Here is a 19,864-nt window from a genome sequence, read left to right as displayed (position 1 = left end):
ATGAAGTCCTCACAAACAGAATGTAAATTCTGTAGAAGCCAGAGTACTCTCCAAAAGGACATTAATCTTTTTATCAGAAAGGGCTTGCCAAAAAAGACTTTATAGTCCCAAGAGGACTGCAGGGTCCTTTATTTAAGGCAGTCTTATGCCAAAAGAGAAGGTCCCAAATAAAGTTAAAAGAATTCATCAAAAGGAAGGAGTCCAAGAATCAGAGAGGGCATTCACCAGGGTAGAAAAGGTGACTTCTGGAAGCAGAGAGTGCAAAGGACTCTGCTGGGACCACTCTCAGTTCCAGGGGCCATTGATTTATCCGAGGTGAGCTCACTCTATCCTGCTTCTGGAAATAATGAAAAGAAAACTTCTCTAAATAAAAAATAATACTTATTCAGGAGTAGCATTGCAATGGGAATACATGTGCCTTAGTAAATAATATGTGTATTCAAAGAGATTCAGGCAAGGGGAAGTTTTTAGAGACAAATCAAGGGGGAGTATGTAAGTTGCTTTGACTCCATTATCTTTGGCTATAAGAATCAATAGCAAGGATGGCATCAGTCCAAGGTTGGGCAGGTGGTTGCTGGGCAGATGTCCCCAGAGGGGTATCTTCTAAGGTTTTGATGGACTTTATGCATAGTTGTGTTTTTTATAGAGTGTTTTGTGATAGTTGTTGTTATCAGGCATATGCATGTGAGAACCACCCTTCTCAGGCTGCATTTTATTAGGGCTTGATACAGGTGACTCCATTCTGATTCTGACAGCTTTCACAGATGAAATCCAGTTGGAGGAAGTCGACTGAATTCTGTTTGGCTGTGATGTGCTGGGTTTGATGTGTCAACAGTTTTCTACTGGTGTAGATGTCAGCACTTTATTTAAAACCATGTATTGGAATATTCTTTCATAGCTTACTACATAAACTGGTGGAGTGCTCTGTGTGTGTGTGTGTGTGTGTGTGTGTGTGTGTGTGTGTGTGCCTGTGTGTATAGTTTGGGGTGGGAGGAGATGTTCAAATCAGTGAAACAGAATTATGCTCATTAAAAAAAAAACTAATTTATCATTTAAAAACTGATGCTTTATTTATCATTTGGGGCACATGATTAGGTTCCTTTTCCCCACTCTGTTCAAATTAAATGACTGTTATTAGTCACCTTACTTGTTACATAATATTTTTATTTCCTCTTTCAGAAACTCCTCCCCATGACAGTTAAAAAACATGCAGGATGCATACTTGCTCCCAGGAATCATTGCTATTCCTAGAATACTATAGTATTGAGGAAAAAAGCTATCTAAGTCTGTGGAGGGGTTGGTCTCATTTTGTTGCTGCGGTCACTGTCCCTGTTCAAATGCAGGCACGAGGTGCATGGCTTCATTCGTTGCTAAATTATCTGGGTGACCTGGGTGTGTAATACCCCAGCCAGGTTGCTCTTCAGGGGTAGGGCATCCCTGTGCACTGAAGCAAAGCTCTTTGGTGACCTAAGGCTGAAGTCAGTATTGCTGGCACAGGGATAGTGTTTCTAGGCTAGGGTTGGATATGCCTTTGCCCTGATTAGTATTCTCAGTTACAAAAAAAACCACACTACCATAGGCCTGGACTCTCTACAGTTACACTGCAATTTTGTTGCTGATGTTTGTTTGTTAATTTATACACACATGCAGCCATTTTTCTAAGGAATGCCAAACTTCCGTATCTCAGCATTTGAAGCAGAGGAAGACCTTCTTTCCATTGGAGTCAGGGCTTCCTTCTATTTCTTGTCCTGGAACGATACTTCTTTACACAACTTGTTAGACATCAATCAAAACAATATTGATGAAAGTCAGGTGGCTGTCCCACTGCTGCCTTCAAGAGATCTCTTACTTTCAGAGTTGCCTCAGTGCCTGGTGTCAAGTTATATTAGATAACATAATCAGGCCATGATACTTATCAGGTACCCACAGGTGGTGTAATACATGTGCTCACACACTCAGGCCCTCCTCCAAGGCTTTGTAGGTGATAAGTGCATAATTAAGTGAAGTATGTCACAGAAAGGCAATAATTACAACTGTATCCTTAAATGGGAGGGGAAGGTTAGAGAGGTGGGGAATGAATTGGGAAAACCTAACCAAGATGGCAGATTTTGAACTGTTCAGAAACTGTTTTATATTTAATACACATTTTCTGATTAGCTACTATGTGCCGGCACTTACACATAGTTATTTTTACTCTAAGAAATTCATTCTCAAGTGTAGGCTGCATGGCTCAAAAAAAAAAACCCCAATAATTCTTTAAAACTGTAGAATTCCTCAAGGGGCAATAGGTCTAAATCTTTCATTACAACATTGTAGCCTAAAGAGTGTACCCTGTTTTTTCAAATGTTTAGAGTTTGCCAAACCCCAGATACTCGGGAGAGTTCAATGAGCAATTGTTGATAGTTATGAATCCATGCACAAAAATTGATGAAGAGTGTTCCTGTAGGTCATTTAATTTTCTTTTTCTTTTTTCTTTTTTTTTTTTTTACAGAAAACAAAAATCTCAATATAATAGTAATAATGTTCAATATAATAACATGTTGAGCATTATTAAAAATTAAGACTTCTACAAAACACATATAAATTTTTTTTAATAAAACACAAGTCACATACTGGAAAAAAATTGCAAAACACATCTCATAAGAGACTTGTATTGAAAATATACAAATAACCCTTAAAGCACAATAATAAGTAAAAAAATCAAAATAATTTTGGCAAAAGATTTGAAAAGACACTTCTCCAGAAAAGATATGTGTATGTTAAGCACGAGAAAAGATGCTCAACATCATTTGTCATTAGGAAAATGGTAATTAAAATAACAATGAGAGGCCAGACAAGGTGGCTCACACCTGTAATACAGCACTTTGAGAGGCCAAGGCGGGTGGATCACTTGAGGTCAGGAGTTCGAGACCAGCCTGGACAACATGGTAAAACCTCATCTCTACTAAACATCCAAAAATTAGCCAAACATGGTGGCACACACTTGACTGAGGCAGGAGGATTGCTTGAACCCAGGAGGCAGAGGTCGCAGTGAGCCAAGATTGCACCACTGCACTCCGAGATCATTAAGCTTGAGTTGCTGTGGCCTTTCTTAAACCGTAGTCAACATTTGAGTTACTAATTTGTGCCAATTTCACAGGGAGGGATAAGAAACTGTCAAAGACCTGGACCGCGTCTGTGGTTCTCAGACATTCAAGGATGGGCCACCGAGCAATTTTTACTGTCAAACTCGAATAGCATCGTTCTTCGGAGGTAAATATAGGCAAATAGTTTTTGAGGCAGTGAAGATTTAAGAGTAGGAAAGATATGGGTTTGAAGTACCTATTTAGAGTTAAGAGACTTCGGCAAGTCACTTAACCTCTCTGAGTTTCCATTTCCTAATCTGTAAAACTTAAATCATACTTTCTGTCTCCTACTGAGGGTTAAGTAAAATAAACTAATAAAATACCTAGTTTAGTGCCTGGCAAGAGTAAACATTCAACAAATATTTGTTACTTCTTCTTTTTCCATTCTCCTAAATTAAATACTATCTTATACCTAGTCCTAATATAGATAACTTGCAACAAATGCCAAAGGTTTAAGGAAATTCTTTCAATGAAATAATCGTACTTATTAACATTTCATTTCTGTGACCTGGGGAAACGCTGTTATTCCAATGTGGTCGAAGGACATTTTAATCCAAGTTTGGATTAAAATGTGGCACCCAGGGCATTGTGAGGTCACAGCTTGAGACCCTCTAGCCAGTGTGGTTTAGCAATGACTGTTGCTTTCCATAATAAGGTAACCATGAAATCACATAATTCCCACTGATTTAAATGGTTATTTCCAAGATCTTGGGAAATAGTATCATTGGGAATTTCCAAGATCTTGGGAATAATATCATTGTAATTAATACAAATTCTTCAGATGGATTTCAAGGCCACTTAGACTCTATCTCATGCTTTTGTCTCCTTGTACCTTGTATTCTGCTTGGGAAGACTGAAGACATCCTTTCAGTGGTAGACACCCTACACAGATATAAGGCACAATCATACATCTTAGTTCAAAAGACTCAGGGGTTGCTTATCTCCAGCCTTCTGCTTACAGTTGCTAAGACCCCATGTCCTCTTTCACATAGTTGAAAATACTCCCCATTGATATTTTAATGATTGTCTGTCAAGGCCAAGGACATCTAGAGAAGGCTACAGAGGTTATAGTAAATTTTCACTTAGCACTAGTTTATCACACCAGCTAGTTGACATTTTCCACCTCCATGGGAGTGACACAGATGTCAGTTTCTGGTTGGGGCCTGAATGTTGGGGGTTTGGGGTACAGCAAGAGAATGCTGATTAAGGAAGTGGGTATTACATGATGTAGCCCTGGGCTGTACGTCTATAGGAGCGGTGAGGATTTTGGAAGAGGAGATGAAAGTTTTGGACAGATTTTACCTACTCTACGATTTTGTCTTTTACTTGCTCTGACTCATCTTCAAGAGCAGGTTGTTTGAGATTAAAGAGATTGTCTCTATGGTGGATGCAAATGATCCTTGAAGTTCAGTAGGAGTTTGCTGAAGGGTTGCTAACCTCTAAGGGTGTGTCCACAAATCAGATGGTACAAATTCTGGCTTCTGAGTGATGTTTGATGAAGATATTGGAAAAGTAAGGAAAACAACAACAGCTGCAGAAGCAAATCCCATCACCATTCTTGTTTTTAGAAACCAGAATGTGTTTGTAGTGTGTCCCCACACCTTTCTGAGCCTGAAAATGTTGGCCTAGCAGGTAATAGAAGCTTTTTATTTATGTACATCTTTGGTACCTAGTAAGTACTTAGTTCACATTTCTTAATGAATGAATCAAACTTAAATTCTGATGGTTGGGAATATGTAAGAAGGTTAAATACTGAGTATGACATTTAATCAGATCTTTCAACCTTGGCAGCTTGATATAATTACCAGTTAATGCATAGTCCTCCTATGTAATTCTCATGTGAACAAATATGGCACCCAATTATACCTCATGCCAAGTCTGAAATTATAGAAGAGCAGAGCTGAGAGCAGTCTTGGAGTTTCATTTATCCAACCCCTTAATTTTGCAGATAATGAAACAGAGTCATGGTTTTAATTCTTTTGAAAACACGTTAATCCAGATTCCCTCCTGGCTGTAATGAATAGGTGCTGATCTCTTTCACTGCTGACCCGGAGCTGGGATTTTAGAGATGAGTTTGCATAACACTATCTATAATAGAATATTTGTAACTCTGGCATTTTCCCACCTTCCTTTATGTGTGCCCTCCCACCTCTTGAATTTTCATAGCCAAAGGAATACACCAACAAGCTTAGAATTACAGAAATCCACAGGCACATGTGAGAAATACACGTATTTGTAGAAGGGGAGATTTTTTTTCCCTCCCTCACATTTTCCTAGAAGTAAACTTTCATGGCCGTTTGAAATTTTGGGGCTGAGATACAGACATAGATAAAGAGAATTACTGACTAAATGAGAATAGATTGAATTCTTCAAAAATGTATATCATCTCCAGAGAATAAAGCTGGTTTTGGAGGTAGTTTTGGGATGCACAGACACTGCTTCATGCAGAGTTTGAAATCACAATGACATTTCCTACTGCTTCCAGTCTTATCTTGTCCTAGACTCGACTCTGTCTTTGCTTTATGGCATGATTTTATTATTATTTAATTTTTTTAAAATTAAATTAAATTTTTTTTAAAATTAAATTTAAATTTTTTTATACTTTAAATTCTGGGGTACATGTGCAGATCATGCAGGATTGTTACATAGGTATATGCATGCCGTCGTGGTTTGCTGCATCCATCCCCCCTCCACCTACACTAGGTATTTCTCCTAATGTTATCCCTCCCCAATCCCCCACCCCTTGCTATTCCTCCCCTAGCCCCTCCACCCCCCAACAGGCCCCAGTGTGTGATATTCCCCTCCCTGTGTCCATGTGTTCTCATTCAACACCCACTTATGAGTGAGAACATGCAGTGTCTGGTTTTCTGTTCTTGTTTCAGTTTGCTGAGAATGATGGTTTCCAGCTTCATCCATGTCCAAAAACTGATCCCTGCTCACTCAACTCACAGGTCTTGTTGAAAAATTTTTTACCAATATTTTAAAATTAATGTGACTTTACTGACAGTCCTTGAATCTAAATAAAAAGCACACTCATCAAAAGCAGTTGTACACAGGGAGGGGAGCACTACACACTGGGGTCTGTTGGGGGGAAGTGGGGGAGGGACGGGGGTGGGGAGGTGGGAAGAGATAGCATGGGGAGAAATGACAGATACAGGCGAGGGGAGGGAAGGCGGCAAACCACACTGCCATGTGTGTACCTATGCAACAATCTTGCATGTTCTTCACATGTACCCCAAAACCTAAAATGCAATAAAAAATAAAATTAAATTTAAAAAAAAGCAGTTGTAAAATCAATAGCAATTGATTCTCTGCTTTTTAAAGAGACAACCCCTTTAAAAAGAGAAACAAAAACAAAACCAACACCTAACAACTGTCTGCGGATGCCTGCGGAGAGTTACTAAAGTTAGAGGACCCTGAATTTGTCAACTATGTTCTTGCTGCCTTATCGTATTATTTATCACACAAAGGGACCAGATTGTCTGAATCTGAATTACTTAGTACTCATAAAATTATTTTATGAACTTTTCATGAATAGGCATGATATTGGCCAGCACAGAAAAGCTAGGCTCTGCTGATACGGATTTGTAGGCTTGAGTTCTGAGGTTGTAATCTAGTGGAACATGGAAATAACTTAATATTCACAAAAGGTTTTTTTCTTTTTTCCCAGTAGAAAGAATAGATGTTTAGGAGAAACTGTATCAAGCAGAATCTCCAGCAATTTGTACTCATTTCTTTTCTAATATAGTTTCTCTGTAGTCGTCAGTACTTGTCTTATGAGTCGCTTTTCCAGTAGTGGTGACACTTTGCAATACACTTTTGTCTTTGTGGCTTCTGATATAATGATTGGGTGGCTGAGGAAGCTGTGCCTTTGATCGAACCTATTTGGAAATTGAAACTGCAGAACATGGTCTGATTCACAACACATTATGACCAACAAACAAGTGTAGACCACAGACACATGTGCATGTGGAACACCCTTAGATTTACCATGAGCAGAGTGAATGACTCAAATAAAGAATATTTTTTCTTAAAATATTTTAGATGAGAGACGGAAAGCAAAATATAGACAAACTATGCTCAGTCAGAATATTGCTAATGGTTTATGGGTTTCTCAGAACAGCTTTCCAGGTTATCAACTAATAAATATAGAGAGAATACTGATTAGAAAATAACTTTTATAACATTGCGGAGTCATTGATTCAAGCAAAAATCATTAGTGGATGCTAAAATTTGAAAATGTTTGATGTGGACAAGCATAGTTACGTAGTCTCAGAATACTTCCCTCCTTTATATTTATCCAATAATAAGGGGCAGTAATAACTTTACAGTGGAGAAATGCGCAGGACATAACCCAACCAAATGACCAAAAGTAGAATGATCAAAAGTGGCGTGGGAAAAGGAAAACTGATGCCCCGAGATTGCTTAGGCATTCTGCTTGCCAAAAATGCATAACTTGAATCTAATCAAGAGTAAACTTAAAAATAATACTCCAAACTGAGGGACATTTTGCAAAATAAGGGGCCCTTACCCATCAAAATGCTAATTTCATGAACGTCAAAGAAAGGCAGAGGAACTTTCCCAGATTAGAAGACAAAAAAAGATATGACAGTAAATGCAATGTGCAATCCTGGATTGGATCCTGGACTGAGGAAAATGGACATAAAAGACATTTTTGGGATAACTGGTAATATTGGAATATGAACTATGGCTATGGATTATGTTAAATTTCCAGATTTCAGTACTTATGCTATGGTTATGTAAGAGGATGCCATTTTCCTTAGGAAATGAAGGACAAAATATTTAGAGGTAACAACACATGGTGTATGCAGCTTATTCATCAATAGGTCTGAATACATAGATATAAATATGCACACATATGTATATACACACGTACACACATATATATGTATTCAGAGCTACTGATGAATAATGTACATATATGTGTGTGTATATATGTATTCAGAACTATTGATGAATACATTGCTATAAATGAGTGTGTGTATATATGTGTATTCAGAACGATTTTCTATGTACAATATTTATATGTGTTCACAAGATATAAACATATATAAAGAGAACTGTAAAACAAATGAGACAAAATATTAACAATTGGTAAATCTAGATAAGTGGTATATATAGTTCTTTTAAGTATTCTCAGAACTTTCTATACATTTTAAATTAATTACAAACAAAAATAAAAAAGAAACAGTTCTTCAAAAAAGTCATAACACAAAAGACAGACTTGATTTAATAAAAATTAAAATCCTAGGTTTTGAAAGAAATAATCAAATTTAAATGTCAAATGGAAGGGCATTCACAATAGGTACCGTTAATATTTATATTAACAAAAGAGGATGTACAAATCAATAAAAGAACATGAATTACTCAATTTAAAAAATTGGTAATAAAGACACCAAAAAAGTAATAACATACAAATGCCAATGAACATGAATAGATGCTTAACTTATAACTAATAAAAAATGCACATTAAAACAAGATGATTCTATTCTTTGCCATTTTTGGCAAGTTTATAGGAATTGATGTTAGAAGAAATTATGTTTCTTATATAGAGAAGACTTTCTTTTTTCTATTCTCATGAAATAAGCACAATTGACTAACAATGTCTCTCTTTCCACTACCCATCCATTTCACCCAATGATGATTGCTCAGATTGGACAGAACCTGATCTCCATTGGTCTAAACTAATTATTATCTTTTGTTGAGAGCTTTTGTGTGCTAGGTACTGCATGGGGTATGTTATATACATAAATTATTCCATTCACTTATCACAATAATTTGTTTTACAAATAATATAGTATTATTTTACAAATATTTTAACTTTATCATATATATAAACTATCTAGATGGTAAGAAAAACAATGGCAATCAAAGCAGGAGTTTGTAATTCACATAGTGCTAGAAACATTGGCTGGGTATTTAGGGAAAACAATTTATTTAAATCCCTACCTCACATCATAGACCAAAATAAATTCTTGATAGACTAAAAATAAGAAGTTAAAAGTAAAACCTAGACTTAAATGAAGATGAATAACTACCTGCTTTCTGGAAGTGGAATAACTTTGTAAATATAAAATAACTAAGCTATGAAGAAAAGATTAAATTTACCACATGAAAACCTATGTTTATCAAAATCAACTAGTACATATCTACATAATGGACTGATTGCCAGCGATGGTTTGTTTGGAGACAGCTAGGACCCTGTTAAAGAACTGGCTTGCAGAGATTGCAGGTTGGCACCGGGTGCACTCTGTATCTCTCCTAATAAGCTACATGTCCCTCCAGGCAAGCTACTGTGTTCTGCTGACCTGTGCATTCCTAGTGTCTTGTACTGCACCTAGTACACCTTGTGCATTGTATTTTCTGTTTTCATAAATTGAGTAAATGACAGAATGGTATTCAGGTGTGGCCAAAAGAGAATGATAGAAAAGCGCAAAGGCATGTTCCTAGGCTGACAACATACCGGGGTAATGATAGAGCTGGAACAGTTTTATGCTTGAAAGATCATTTGACTTAATTCTACACCCATATTTCTAAATTTGTTAGGAATGTGGATAAATTGTACAAATACTCTTTTGTGCCAATAAATTGTTATTGGAAGCTTGAGAGATGAAAACAAATCAGTAGAACTCTGATTTTCTAGGGAGGCAACTACAATCAAGCCCAAGTTTTAACACTATCTGAACAAAATCTTACCGTATGGAATCCCTCTTGTGCATGATTTGAGAAAAGTCATAAAGCTTGTCACATTTATTAATTTATACTTAACGATGAATCTTCAGAAACCATTTAATTACTATTATTTAAAAACAGCATTAAGTCTTTGCACTGAGAGATGAGTTTTATAGCCTGAGAGAGCACATTTGGATCAATTGAGAGTAGGTGGGACAGGTAGGAGACTGGTGAGATGGAGACTATGGTGGAGGCTTTTCTAATATATAGGAGAAATTCCACTGGATGCTAATTTTAGATCTGTTTTATTAATTTCTAGATGTATCTAACTTAGTATATAATAGATGCTCAATGATCATTTGTTGAATGATAACTGAGTATAAAAATAACATGGAAATAAGATATGGAAGTATGGAAGAACTTCAGGCACCAGGACTTCTATTGGAAACCTTGATCTGTTGAAGGCAGCATGTCTAGCACTTTTCTTAGAAAACTATTTTATTAAAATATAATTCACATGCAATAAAATTCACCCTTTTAAACTGTATAACTCAGTGATTTTAGATAAATTTACAGAGCTGTACAGACATAACCACAATAAATATTAGAACATTTTCACCATCCCTAAACAAAACTCTGTATATATTAGCAGTCTTCATTACCCTTCCCTCTAATCCTGGCAATCACAATAATCTACTTTCTGTATCTATGGATTTGCCTATTCTGGATATTCATGTACATGAGATTGTAAAATATGTGATCTTTTGTGACGTGCTTCTTTCACTTAGCATAATGTTTTCAAGGTTCATCTATGTTGTAACATGTATCAATACTTCATATATATATATATATATATATATATATATATATTTGAGACAGAGTCTTGCTATGTTGCCCAAGCTGGAGTTCAGTGGTGTGATCTCCTCTCACTGCAATCTCTGCCTCCCAGGTTCAAGCGATTCTTCTGCCTCAGCCTCCCGAGTAGCTGGGACTACAGGTGCGTACTACCATGCTGGGCTGATTTTTATATTTTTAGTAGAGATGGGGTTTCACCGTATTGGCCAGGCTGGTCTTGAACTGACCTCATGATCTGCCCACCTCGGCCTCACAAAGTGCTGGGATTACAGGCATGAGCCACCATGCCTGGCCAATACTTCACATTTTTAAAGGCCAAATAATATTCCATTGTGTGAATATGCTAAATTTTGTTTATTCATTTGACAATTGATGGACATTTGAGTTGTTTTCTCTTTTTGGCTATTATGATTAATACTGCTATGAACATTTGTGTGCAAGCTTTTATGTGGACATAGATTTTCATTTATCTTGGGTTTATACCTATGAGTGGAATTGCTGGATCATATGGTAACTCAATGTTTAGCATTTTGAGGAACTGTCAGACTGTTTTCCAAAGTGGCTGCATAATTTTGTTTTCTAAAGTGTCTGCATCATTTTACATTCCCACCAACTATGTATGGTAGTTCCAATTTTTCCACATCTTTACCAAGATTTGTTATTGTCTGTTTTTAAATTATAACTATCCCAGTGGGTATAAAGTGGTATCTCACTGTAGTTTTGCCTTCCCCTAACAACTAACAATGTTGGGCATTAAAAATGTTGAAGCATGGTGGCTCATGCCTGTAGTCCCAGAACTTTGGGAGGCTGAGGTGGGCAAGTCACTTGAGGTCAGCAGTTCGAGACCAGCCTGGCCAACAGGGTGAAACCCCGTCTCTACTGAAAATACAAAAATTAGTCAGATGTGGTGGTACGCATCTGTAATCCCAGCAACTTGGGAGGTTGAGGCATGAGAATCACTTGAACTTGGATGCAGAGGTTGCAGTGAGTGAAGATCGTGCCACTGCACTCCAGCCTGGGAGGCAGAGTGAGACTGTGTCTCAAAAAAAAAAAAAAAAAAAAAAAAAAAAAAAAAAAAAAAAGAAGGCCAGGCTTGGTGGCTCAAGCCTGTAATCCCAGCACTCTGGGAGGCCAAGGCAGGTGGATCACCAGGTCAGGAGATCAAGACTAGCCTGGTTAACACCATGAAACCCCGTCTCTACTAAAAATACCAGAAATTAGCCAGGCGTGTCATGTGCCTGTAGTCCCAGCTACTCGGGAGGCTGGGGCAGGAGAATTGCTTGAACCCGGGAGGCAGAGGTTGCAGTGAACCGAGATTGTGCCACTGCACTCCAGCCTGGGTGACAGAGTGAGAATCCATCAAAAATAAAAAGTGCTTATTAATTATTTGCACATCTTCTTTGATAAAATATCATTTGGCCATTTTCTTAGAAGTCTCTTTTCAAAGATATGGTTTGCAAATATCTTCTTCATTGTGTGGGTTGTCTTTTCAGTTTCTTGATGGTGACTTTTACAGCAGCAAAGTTTTAAATTTTGATGAATTCCAGTTAATCTAGCTTTTCTTTTGATGATATATGTTTGGTAACATGTCTAAGAAATTATTGCCTATCCCAAGGTCACAAAGATTTACTTCCATATTTTCTCCCAATAATATTTGGGTTTTAGCTTTTATATTTAGGTCTCTGATCGATTTTGAGCTAATTTTTGCGAATGGTGTCAGACAGGATCCAACTTTATTCTTTTCATGTGTAATAAAGACAGTAAGGCACTGGCATCAAGATAGACATATAGATCAATGTAATAGATTTGAGAATCTAGAAATAAACCCTTAACATTTACAGTCAATTGATTTTTCACAAAGGTGCTAACACAATTTAATGGGGGAAAGAATAGTTTTCCAAGAAATAGTGCTGGGACAACTGACATTTTTTATTGGCCTTGAGGATAAAGTCGTAATCTGTTAGATGGATAAATTCTTTAAGAGGTAAATCTGAACATCATCACTGGGCACAGCAATAACAATAATGATGTAATGAACAAATGAATAAAAGGAGAATCAATATTCTGGATTAAATTTTGATCAATCAAAAAAGATCTAATTGGCATGAGGGAAGCCCTAGGAATGTGAGAATAAAGGTTAGAGACTAAAGATGAGAAATATAAGCACTATTAAAACATGTGCCACACACTTTTATGTTTTTAAAAACTCAAAAAAATTGATCACCCTTTGTTTTAAGACATTAAAAGGAATTACGGCTCAAGAGGTGTAGAAATAAAGTTCTGACTCCACAATAACCAACAATAACCAGGAAATCTAATGAAAAAATAAAAAAAACACAGAACATTTAAAGAAACGTATGCAGCCACAAAAGAGCTTGGCGGTCAGCTAAGATTTTAAGGCATGCTGTACAACAGACAAAGGAAGCTTATATAACTGATCATGAATGCTGACCAAATTTATAAGAAAAATTCCAGAAAGCCTGAAGTCAGAGTGAAATAAAGCTAGAAGAGATCACGGAAGAATGAGGCTGCTGTGCATTCCCAGAAACAGTATAGAGAGATCACAAAGTCGTTTGTTTGCCTTCAGGAGGGAAAGTGGTGGATCACTTAGTCACCAAGAGCTTACCAAGAGCAAGTCAGGCCAAACGAATCTAAATTCCTTTTTGTGATCAGATTTACTGAATTACTGAGCGGAGCACAAAGTGCATCTGGGCTGTGGCAAAGCAACTGGTCCTCATTATATCATGAACAACAGAATGGAGAAATTTAGACTTTCCTGAGCCCTTTGCTTCCAGTTTGATTTGTGGTCTTCTTTGTCACCCTAAATTCCACTGTTAGTTTCCTTTTATTGGCAGAGCCAAAATTTGAAGTTGACGTATTTTGAGTGCCTACGTTTTAGATTTACTTTTTCCTCTGGTTTGAAGAACGAGAAATTTCTGTAAGTTTTGATGAATGAACTGAGGCTCAATAGATTTTTCTGATTAGGTCAATGTGACACAGTAAGTCTGTTGGAATTTTTACTGCAAATATCTTGATGCTAATCTGAAATTTGAGCACAATTGTTAGATTTACTAGATATTGGCTGTGGGCCTCACACTATCTGAAATGGGGAAGGTAATTGGATGTTTGAGGAAAGGTACACATTTAAATTTGAATATAAATTCATGGAAATGAATTCTCCTTGAAAATTTCCCCCTTCGTTTCTGGCCAATATTTAAACTATGGGCATCCCCCTGGTATGGATGAAATCACCAACTTTTCTCCCTATGAGGTGAGAACGAAGGTTGCTCCCTGACCAGGGTTATTTCCTGTCTCCTAGCACTATTTTCTCTTTATGACCATGACTCTCCCTGAGTCTCTGGTAGCTGTCATCGGCAACCACAGCCAAGCCGTTTCCAAAGGCTCAGTCAGAGTGGAGAGGGGGTGTGAAAAAAAGAAGGCATGGTCTCTATATTCTTGTGCAACTTTTCAGTAATTCTAAAAGTGCTCTAAAGAAAATAAAGTCTATCCCCCCTCTCTATATCCCCTGAAAAAAATAGAAAAAAAAAATGCATGAAATTTCCATACTTTTTCAGCAAAGCTGAATGAGCACCAGGAGGAGCCGCATGTCCCAATGGTTTTATCCCCATTTCTCCCGAAGTAGGAAGAGAAGGGCTCTAGATACACTAGATGGGGGCAGCAGAAGGGATGTGGGAGGATTTTTTCCTGGATCTGGGTCAAGGAACTAAGGTCTATTCTCTTAATCTATCTATCTATTTTCTCTACTCGTCAGGTGCACCCCCTCACCTCCACCACCCACTTTCATAAAAAAACCACCAGCAACGTTTTGTCATTCTGTGTGGGCATGCACACCAATGTCTGGTGTGGCGGGGTTTGTCTAAAATTAGCTATAATCCCCAAGCACACTGGGAGGTGTGGTATGGGGGTCATCAGTCTCCCAAAAAACCTCCCGGTAGAAGGGGGAAACAGCTGGGCATTATTTCCATGTATCTGTTTCTTTTAGCTTCCATTTCGTGCATGACTTTTATCAAATAAATTAAGTTTTTGAGGGTAGTTTTCTTTCTAGGTTTTTCAATGGTGTGCCCTATGGAAGTCACTGCTGGGTGCCGCTGGGGACAGTACATGGACATAGAGAATTGCAAGGGGGTGATAGAATCACAGGGAAAATAACACAAGGTAGTTAAAAAAGGTAGGCTCCAACTTGTCTTTGGTGTTCCCCTAAGAATACCCAGAAAATTAGGCAGTTACACCTGTCTCCACTCCCTGGTGAGAGACTAGCCTGAAAGATGCTTAAAACCTGGCTCAAAAGAATTGTAGAATGCCTAAATAGTCACTTGTCTGATTGTGCAAACGAGTGACTTATGTTAGAGGAGTTGTGCAAAATGCCGATCTTTTTCTTTGCTCTCTCAGGGGCCTTCTTGAAGAGAGTGGAGGTTGGGTACTAGGTTTTAGGAGAGGAAAACGGGCTGAAAAACAGAATAGTGCAAAGGCAGTACATTCCGTGCATTGCTGATGGGATCTCCCTGAAGTACAATTCAACGTGACACATTCCAGCTAAAAAAATGCTCGTGCATTTTCTCCAGTAATTAACACCTAGATATTCTATGCTAAGGAAATCACCTGAGATTCAGATAAACTGTTAAAATCCCACTGCTAGTGGGATGTCCCTGGAGTACAATTCAACACGATGCATTCCAGCTTAAAAATGCTCATGCATGTTCTCCAGGAATTCAGCTCCTAGATATTCTATGCTAAGGAAATAATCTGAGATTCAGATAAACTGTTAAAATCCCACTGCTGGTGGGATTTCTCTGGAGTACAATTCAACATGATGCATTCAAACTTAAAATGTCCATGACTTTTTATCAAGTAATTTAACACCTCAATATTCTATCTCAGGAAATCATCTGAGATTCAAACAGGTTAAAACCAGATATTTTAAATAAAAATATGTATAAGAATTATAAATGTTTAATTAATAGAATGGATGTCATGAACATAGTCATTAAATATTTTTTATGACTGGAATTTTAAAATATGAAGAAATATTTAGGTTTAATTATTAAATGTTAAAAGGACCCAAAATTACAAATTGGTATGAGCTCAACTATGTTTAAAGATTGTATAGAAAAAAGAAAGTTTTGGATTTTGATGGGCTTACAAATTATCTTTACTTTTCTTTATGTTTTCAGTATTTTTAATATTAAAACATTTTCTCAAATGGCATGTATTATTTAAAATTCATTTGCACTTCACAACCCCAAATTTTCTACCATCTCCCGAATTCAAAATTTTTATTGCGTTGACAATTACATTCTCAGTTATACGATTATTCTGTGGGTTAAATCTGGCTTATGGGAACCCAATTTCATGTTTGCAAGTTACATGCCACTCTAAGTTCTCTCAGATTCTCTTATTACCCGGTTAATAGGTTGGGCGTTCACAACCTTACCACAGCACCATAGGATCTCAGGTGCTGGGGTAAGGTCTTCATTTTTAATATAATTGCAGACAGTGTGTGCTCCCCAAGTTATGATCCTCACTCAGTCATGGTGCAGGATGGGGTTTTGTAGAACTTGAGTGTACTGTCCTGGAGTTATACTTTGTGACAGGAGTCTACAGAGGAGGAGACTTTCTGTGGAAATCCAAAAGCAGGGCTTTGCTTTCAGACTGCAAATTGAGCGAAATGACCTCAAAATACCTAAAGAAAAAAATCTCCAAGGATGCGTTATTTTTCTTAACCAAAGATGAACCACGTTTTGGAAAAGACCTGATATTGTTCTATGCTGATACATAATATCCAGTGAGTTTTTCAGGTAAATGAATTCTTCCGAGGTATTTGTACTGAGAGAAGGAGAGGAAGAGGGAGAGGGAGAGAAACCGAGACAGAGACAAGGAAATGGGATGGGGCAGGGGACAGAGGCGAATGGGGAAGGAGGAAATGAGGGAGGCAGAGATGAAGAGAAGCAACAGAGACCGAAGGGAAGAGGAGAGATACACGTTTTGTTCACTTGTTAGGTACAGTCTAAGATGCCAGCAGAAAAAATACTAACTGGTGAGGATGGTTAGGGAATTCTCCTAGAGAGCTGTGGAGTTGCAGTCATGATAGAGTAGCTAATAATCGTCGATAATACCTGAAAAGTCTAGCTTCATACTTGACTGAGAAGCTCACAGTTCTGTCACTACTCAGTTCATTTGGTGGCGTGTGTTGGAATAGGCTATGAAAAATATTCTGCTTGGATTTTGTTTATTCCGTTACAAATTATGAACTCACGGTGTTACGCAGTGACTGGAGGGCTCTGTAAGTTGTTTAGGGAGAATAAAAGACAGAGATATGATGCTTCCTCTTTACTAAAGGCTCTAACCCCTAACCTGTTCCTTTCCTACTGTTCCCCTTAAAAAGAGAGGCCCTCCTGGTGGAATGCTTTGTTCTAAAGGAGTGATAATGTAGAGATGATCACTTTAACTTAAAATTCGTTGAATTGCTGGCCATAAATAAATGCATGTCTTGTTTTCCCCCTCACATGTTAATTGTCCTGATTCACAACCAGTATTTAAAGTTACAGAATTGCTTGCTCAATGCCTCTCCTTTTGAGTTTTCACAGGCTGTAGGACTTGCCTGGTTCCTCGTCTGCTGGAATGCTTTTGAATTGACTTCATCAGAGCACCGACCTTAGCTGGGGACGCTCCTCACTGGCTTCCAGGTACGTGCTGGGAGGTGGACAAGTTATTGCTGGTAGAGATGCCCCTTGGGGCTAGTTGTCCTGGTAGTAAAGCTGTGTGTGTTGCAGGTCTTCATTCTTGGGATCAGAGAGTCAGAGAGGTGCTAGTTTATCTGCTACTTTCTTTTTTCTTTTCTTTTTTTTTTTTTTTTAACTTTTACGTTAGGTTTGGGAGTACATGTGCAGGTTTGTTATAAAGGTAAATTGCATGCCAGCGGGGTTTGGGGTACAGATTATTTTGTCACCCAGGTAATAAGCACAGTACCCAGTAGGTAGTTTTTGATTCTCATGCTTCTCGCACTCATGCCTCAAGTAGGCCCAGTGTCTGTTGTACCTTCTTTGTGTCCATATGTACTCAGTGTTTGGCTCCCACTTACAAGTGGAAACTTAGGGCATTTTTTTTTTTTCTGTTCCTGTGTGAGTTCCTTTAAAATAATGGCCTCCAGCTCCAACTATGTTGTGCAAAGGACATGATCTTGTTCTTTTTAATGGCTGCATAGTATTCCATGCTGTGTGTGTACCACGTTTTCTTTATTTAGATCGTTCTGCTACTTTCTAGCATTATAATTATGAGCAACTAAAGGCCTTTTCTGAGTCTTTGTTTTCTTATTCATCATACTGAGATAATAATGTCTCTCTGACTTATCAGGATTGTTACATATTAGGTCCTCAAAAAATGTTTATTGTATCTAAATGCAAGTCATATAGTTGGACTGGAAGGTCCTACTGCATGAGGCATCATGAGTGTGGGGACAATGGCATCCCCTTGACTAAAGCTCTAACCCTAACCTGTACCTTTCCCACTGATCCCCTCGAAAGGAGAGATCCTCATGGTGGAATGCTTTGTTCTAAAGGAATGATAATGTAGAGATACTCACTTTAATTTAAAATTAATTGAGTTGATGTATACTCAATAGTGGACACTTGATAAATATAGTAGGCACTTGATAAATAATTGTTCAGCAAATGAATGCCTGGACTGTTATTTTAGTATAATACTGAGGGGTGTTAGAGTTTTGCTTGAGTTTAAGATCTAATCAAAACATACATTTTATTTATTTATTTATTTATTTATTTATTTAATTGAGCAGAGTCTTGCTCTGTTGCCCAGGCTGGAGTGCAGTGGTGTGATCTCGGCTCATTGCACCCTCTGCCTCCTGGGTTCAAGTGATTTTCCTGCCTCAGCCTCCCGAGGCAGGGATTACAGCCTCCTGTAATCCACAACACCTGGCTAATTTTTATACTTTTAGTAGAGGCCAGGTTTTGCCATGTTGTCCAGACTGGTCTCAAACTCCTGACCTCAAGTGATCCGCTGGCCTTGGCCTCCCAATGTACTCGGATTACAGGTGAGAGCCACTGCACCTGGCCAAAATGTACATTTTAGATTTAAGAAACTATGTTTCTTATTAGCATATTATAATATTTATTCTATGCAAATAGAGGTTATATATCTAAGAATATAAAAGCCTCATTGATTTTGAAAACCACTGTATTTCATCATTTAAAGCAGGGATCGGCAAACTTTTCAGTAAAGGGACAGATAGTAAATATTTGCAGCTTTGCAAGCCATGCGATTCATTCTCCACTACCACTATTCAACGCTGTCATTGTAGAGCAAGAGAAGCCATAGACAGTAATAAATGAATGGATATGCTTTGTTCCAATAAAACTTTATTTACAAAACAGACAGAAGGCCGAATTTGGCCTGCAGGCTGCAGTTTATAAGCCATGAGTTGAAGGATGAAGCCCTGATTTACAATTTTGGAAGAAATAGGTATGGTATAAAGATTTGGCTAGGAAATTTAAAAAAGTTTTGTGCAGTACTAACATACTGTTTATTAAAAACATAAATAGCTGTAAACACATAAGAGCTTGGAAAACCATATTATTATTTTCATTTTTTTTTATGGGTGAGAGAGTTGAAGTTTTCATGACGTAGTTGCCTGAGGTCTCAGGCTAGTAAGATTTAGCCCAGAGTCCGGTTCTTCTGATTGTAAGTTTACTGCTTTTTCTTTGTGTTCTTTGCTGTCTCATAGCTTTGCCTGTCTTTGATCTCTGTGTCGCTGTCATATTGGGGTGAACAGATGACATATTTTCAATCTTAAGCGCTTCAGTTTTGAAGCTGAAATAACTAAGGGCTTTTATGAAAGGGATAATTGATATATTAAGGGTGATTACAAGTTATGAAATGAGTTTGTTGTGTTTTAGCCTTTATTATTGTTGCTATTTGTTGTTTTAATACATTTTTTTCCTCTTCTTATATAAGACTCTTAAATTTGGAGGATAAAAGGTGAACATCAGGAAAACTGTGTGCTTTAGATAAATGATGCATTTTTCATTGAGTTGAAAGTGTCTATGCTGATATTTTTCCTACAAACAGGTTTTGTTTTTTCAATATTGTGTTGTAAAATTAAATGTCAAAGAGCTTCTTTATAATATTTCAAAAATACTGCCTTTATCAATAGGGGA

The sequence above is a fragment of the Saimiri boliviensis genome, chromosome 13 (assembly GCF_048565385.1).
Source record: "Saimiri boliviensis isolate mSaiBol1 chromosome 13, mSaiBol1.pri, whole genome shotgun sequence".
NCBI classification, from domain to species: Eukaryota; Metazoa; Chordata; class Mammalia; order Primates; family Cebidae; genus Saimiri; species Saimiri boliviensis.
The sequence above is the reverse complement of the archived record's forward strand: the minus strand, read 5'-3'. Positions refer to the sequence as shown.